The sequence below is a fragment of the Triticum aestivum genome, chromosome 3A (assembly GCF_018294505.1).
Source record: "Triticum aestivum cultivar Chinese Spring chromosome 3A, IWGSC CS RefSeq v2.1, whole genome shotgun sequence".
Lineage (NCBI taxonomy): Eukaryota > Viridiplantae > Streptophyta > Magnoliopsida > Poales > Poaceae > Triticum > Triticum aestivum.
The window spans coordinates 373,975,265-373,981,264 of record NC_057800.1 but is presented as its reverse complement, the minus strand read 5'-3'; the positions used below and the strand labels follow the sequence as shown (position 1 = coordinate 373,981,264).

At 37.7% G+C, this 6,000-nt stretch overlaps 1 pseudogene; it reads right to left on the bottom strand.

The window, feature by feature from the left end:
- Window positions 1-238: 238 nt before the first annotated feature.
- The window catches only part of LOC123058343 (uncharacterized), an 85,583-nt pseudogene continuing 79,821 nt past the window's right edge, over window positions 239-6,000 (bottom strand).

The window sequence follows — 6,000 nt, the reverse complement described above, 5'->3', positions numbered from 1 at the left end:
AACTAGGTGGTATAAACTTAGCAACAATGTAATTAGCATAATCAGCATACCATGGAGAAGTATGAGAAGCATTTATGACATTTAGTTGCTCATGAGGAAAGCTATCATCAATAGGAAGTGGGTCATCAAGCACATTTTCTAACCTAGACAAGTTGTCTGCAACGGGGTTCTCAGCTCCCTTTCTATCAACAACATGTAAGTCAAATTCTTGTAGCAAGAGAACCCATCTAATAAGTCTAGGTTTAGCATCTTTCTTTTCCATGAGATATTTAATAGCAGCATGATCAGTGTGAATAGTTACTTTAGAATCAACAATATAAGGTCTGGACTTATCATAAGCAAATACAACTGCTAAGAATTCTTTTTCAGTGGTAGCATAATTTCTTTGAGCATTGTCTAGGGTTTTACTAGCATATTGAATAACATTTAATTTCTTATCAACTCTTTGCCCTAGAACAGCACCTACAGCATAATCACTAGCATCACACATAATTTCAAAGGGTAAATTCCAATTAGGTGGCTGAACAATAGGTGCAGAGATTAATGCTTTCTTAAGTATTTCAAATGCTTCTACACAATCATCATCAAAGACAAATGGTATATCTTTTTGTAATAAATTAGTCAGAGGCCGATAAATTTTTGAGAAGTCCTTAATGAACCTCCTATAAACTCCGGTATGACCAAGGAAACTTCTTATACCTTTGATGTCCTTGGGACATGGCATCTTCTCAATAGCATCAACCTTGGCTTTATCAACCTCAATACCTCTTTCAGAAACTTTGTGCCCTAAGACAATACCTTCATTAACCATAAAGTGGCACTTTCCCAATTCAAGACAAGATTAGTTTCTTCACATCTCTGCAAAACTCGGTCAAGGTTGCTCAAGAAATCATCGTCCATGAAAATCTCACAAATATTTTTACAAAAGTCAGAGAATATAGCCATCATGCATCTTTGAACGGTAGCAGGTGCATTACATAAACCAAAAGGCATACGTCTATAAGCAAAAGTACCAAAAGGGCATGTAAAAGTAGTCTTTGATTGATCCTTGGCTGATACAGGTATTTGAGAGAAACCAGAATAACCATCTAGAAAGCAAAAATGTGTATGTTTGGGTAATCTTTATAGCATTTGATCGATAAAAGGTAAGGGGTAATGATCCTTTTTAGTGGCCTTATTTAATTTGCGGAAATCAATTACCATCCTATAACCTGTAATAATTCTTTGAGGGATCAATTCATCTTTATCATTAGGAACAACAGTAATACCTCCCTTCTTAGGGACACAATGGACAGGGCTTACCCACTGACTATCAGCAACGGGATAGAATATAAATACCTCAAGGAGCTTTAGTATTTCCTTTCTTTCCACTTCTTTCATTTCAGGATTCAACCGGCGTTGATGATCACAAACTGGTTTAGCATCTTCTTCCAAATTAATTTTATGTTGAGATAGAGTGGGACTAATGCCCTTAAGATCATCAAGAGTATACCCAATAGCAGCACGGTGCTTCTTCCGAGTTTTCAATAATCTCTCTTCCTCATGCTCTGAAAGGTTAGCACTAATAATAACAGGATATATCTTTTTCTCATCAAGATAAGCATATTTAAGAGTATCAGGTAACGGTTTAAGCTCAAACACGGGATCACCCTTGGGTGGAGGAGGATCCCCTAGGATTTCAACAGGCAAATTGTGTGTCAGAATAGGTTCCTGTTTCAAGAATACTTCATCTATTCCCCTTCTTTCATTCATATGTCATTTTCATGGTCTAGCAAATATTGTTCTAAAGGATCACTAGGAGGTACGGCAATAGAAGCAAGACCAATAATTTCACCCTTACTAGGTAATTCTTCTTCACGGTGTTGTCTACTAAATTTAGAGAAATTAAATTCATGAGTCATATCATCTAAACCGGTAGTAACAACATCCCTTTTGCAATCTATGGTAGCATTAACAGTATTCAAGAAGGGTCTACCAAATATAATGGGACAAAAGCTATCTTGTGGGGAACCAAGAACAAGAAAATCAGCAGGATATTTAGTTTTCCCACACAAGACTTCAACATCTCGAACAATTCCCAATGGTGAAATAGTATCTCTATTGGCAAGTTTAGTTGTGACATCAATATCTTCTAACTCAATAGGTGCAATATCATGCATAATTTCTCTATAAAGGCTAATAGGTATTGCACTAGCACTGGCACCCATATCACATAAGCCATGATAAAGGATCTCCTATTTTAACAGAAATAACAGGCATGACTACCACAGGTCTAGGTTTATCTTTAGCACAAGGTTTAGCAATTCTAGCAGTTTCGTCACAGAAATAAATAACATGCCCATCAATATTATCAGACAAGAGATCTTTAACAATAATAATATTAGGTTCAACTTTAACTTGCTCAGGAGGTGTATAAGTTTTAATATTGCTTTTACGAACCACAGTTGAAGCATTAGCATGATCCTTTATCCTAACAGGGAAAGGTGGTTTCTCAACATAAGAAGTAGGAACAATGGGATCATTATAAGTGACGATCTTTTCTTCAACTTTAATAGGTGCAGCTATTTTTACTTCTATGGGAGGATGATATTTAAACCACTTCTCCTTGGGGAGATCAACATAAGTAGCAAAAGATTCACAGAAAGAAGCTACTATCTCAGAGTCGAGTCCATATTTAGTGCTAAATTTATGGAAAATATTGGTATCCATAAAAGATTTAACACAATCAAAACTAGGTGTCATACCTGACTCCTTACCTTTGTCGAGGTCCCAATCTTCAGAGTTGCATTTAGTTCTTTCCAGTAAATCCCATTTGAATTCAATAGTCTTCATCATAAAAGAGCCAACACAAGAAGTATCAAGCATGGTGCGATTGCTATCAGAAAGCCGAGCATAATTTTTTTGAATAATCATTTCTCTTGAGAGCTCATGATTGGGCATGAATATAACATTGATTTAAGCCTCCCCCAAGCTTGAGCGATGCTTTCTCCTTTGCGAGGCCAAAAATTATATATATAATTGCGATCACGATGAACAATATGCATAGGATAAAACTTCTGATGAAATTCCAATTTCAATCGTTTGTAATTCCAAGACCCCATATCATCACATAGCCTATACCATGTCGATGCATCGCCCTTCAAAGATAAAGGGAAGACCTTCTTCTTAACAACATCTCCGGGTACACCTGTCCACAAACTTCATCCACATATATTAGATGCTCATCAGGATGCTTTGTTCCATCTCCTAAATAGGGATTAGCCAGCAGTTTTTCTATCATACCCGAAGGAATTTCAAAGCAAACATTTTCATTTTCAGTAGGTTCAGTAGGTTGAGGAGCAACTCTTTGCTCTATTGGTCGGGGTGAAGATACCCCAAACAAGCCCCTCAGAGGATTACTTTCCATAGTAACAAGTGACAGTAAATTTCAGCACACTATATAAATTTTTCCTTACCAAATTCCACCTACCAAAGGCGCTTCACTCCCCAGCAACGGTGCCAGAAAAGAGTCTTAATGACCCACAAGTATAGGGGATCTATCGTAGTCCTTTCGATAAGTAAGAGTGTCGAACCCAATGGGGAGCAGAAGGAAATGATAAGCGGTTTCCAGCAAGGTATTCTCTGCAACTACTGAAATAAGTGGTAACAGATAGTTTTGTGACAGGATAATTTGTAACGAGAAACAAGTAACAAAAGTAAATAAAGTGCAGCAAGGTGGCCCAATCCTTCTTGTAGCAAAGGACAAGCCTGGACAAACTCCTATATAGAGAAAAGCTCTCCCGAGGACACATGGGAATATCATCAAGCTAGTTTTCATCACGCTCATATGATTCGCGTTCGGTACTTTGATAATTTGGTATGTGGGTGGACCGGTGCTTGGGTATTGTACTTACTTGGACAAGCATCCCATTTATGATTAACCTCTATTGCAAGCATCCGCAACTACAACAAAAGTATTAAGGTAAACCTAACCATAGCATGAAACATATGGATCCAAATCAGCCCTTACGAAGCAACGCATAAACTAGGGTTTAAGCTTCTGTCACTCTAGCAACCCATCATCTACTTATTACTTCCCAATGCCTTCCTCTAGGCCCAAATAATGGTGAAGTGTCATATAGTCGACGTTCACATAACACCACTAGAGGAGAGACAACATACATCTCATCAAAATATCGAACGAATACCAAATTCACATGACTACTAATAGCAAGACTTCTCCCATGTTCTCAGGAACAAACGTAACTACTCACAAAGCATATTCATGTTCATAATCAGAGGGGTATTAATATGCATATAGGATCTTAACACACGATCTTCCACCAATTAAACCAACTAGCATCAACTACAAGGAGTAATTAACACTACTAGCAACCTACTAGCACCAATCCCGGACTTGGAGACAAGAATTGGATACAAGAGATGAACTAGGGTTTTGAGAGGAGATGGCGCTGATGAAGATGTTGATGGAGATTGCCCTCTCCCGATGAGAGGAGCATTGGTGATGACGATGGCGATGATTTCTCCCTCCCAGAGGGAAGTTTCCCTGGCAGAACAGCTCCGCCAGAGCCCTAGATTGGTTCCTCCTCGTGGCGGCGGAGTTTCGTCCGAGAAGATGGCTTGTTATTTTTTTCCCGTCGAAAGACTTCATATAGCAGAAGATGGCCACCGGAGGGCCACCAGGGGGCCCACGAGGTAGGGGGCGCGCCCAGGGGTTAGGGCGCGCCCCCACCCTCGTGGGCAGGGTGTGGCCCCCCTAGTGAATCTCTTCCACTGAGTATTTTTTATATATTCTGAAAACGTCTTCCGTGAAGTTTCAGAACTTTTGGAGCTGTGCAGAATAGGTCTCTAATATTTGCTCCTTTTCCAGCCCAGAATCCCAGCTGCCGGCATTCTCCCTCTTCATGTAAACCTTGTAAAATAAGAGAGAATAGGCATAAGTATTGTGACATAATGTGTAATAACAACCCATAATGCAATAAATATCAATATAAACGCATGATGCAAAATGGACGTATCATAGACTCATAATAGTTCAATTAAACCTTAGTTTTTAACTGAGGGAAGTACTTTCTGCTCTTATCATACATCACCTTTCCTCTTCAGAGAAATCCAACAACTCCTATGGGAGTAGCAGAAGAATTTCTGGCTCCGTTGCTGGCGAGTCATCATCTACCAAATTAGGTACCTGCACACAAACACCTCATTTACTTGTTCTATTTCTTACCTAGTTATACTACCTCTATCGTGGACTCACAAAACATAAATAAAAAAATTGATATGGATCCTTCTCCATTAGCTGGACTTTTCAAAAATTCTAATTATGATAAACCAATAGCTAATAATGAAGAAGATGCTTTTGTGATGAGTTCTCTGAAAGAAAAGATGGATTTGAGTGTGCTTCTTTATCTTTATGAAGTTTTTCTTGAAAATCATGAATGTTATAATTATTATGAAGTGTTAAAATAAGAATTTCATATAGTGATTGAGAGTTCATTGAATGATAAGCATGATTGCAACATTGTTAATATGTATTCTATGAATATCAATTGTGCTAATGATATGCAAAGCTACAAGCTTGGGATGATAAGTTTGTTCAAAATGATAGTTTTAGCCCCCTATTAATGAAGAAGTTATAAAAGGAAAATATGATTGGGATAGACATGATAATATTTATGATTTAAATGTTGAAGATGATACACTTGAAGAAAATATTATTTTTATGGTGACACTATGTCTGTAGGCACAATTGAGGATGATTTTTATGCCTACTATTATCATGATCATGATTGGGGAGATCATTATGATGCTTCTTTTGATCTTGAAAATTTATTTCAACCTCATGATGAATCTATTGTTTATGATAATACTTGCCATACTATTGAGTGTGTGTTTGGAAGAGTGTCATCTTTAGGTAGAAAGAATCCCACTACTTTGGAGAATATTCAATCTTATGAAAATTTTGATAAAAGTGGATTTTGAGAGGTCATGACTTTAGTT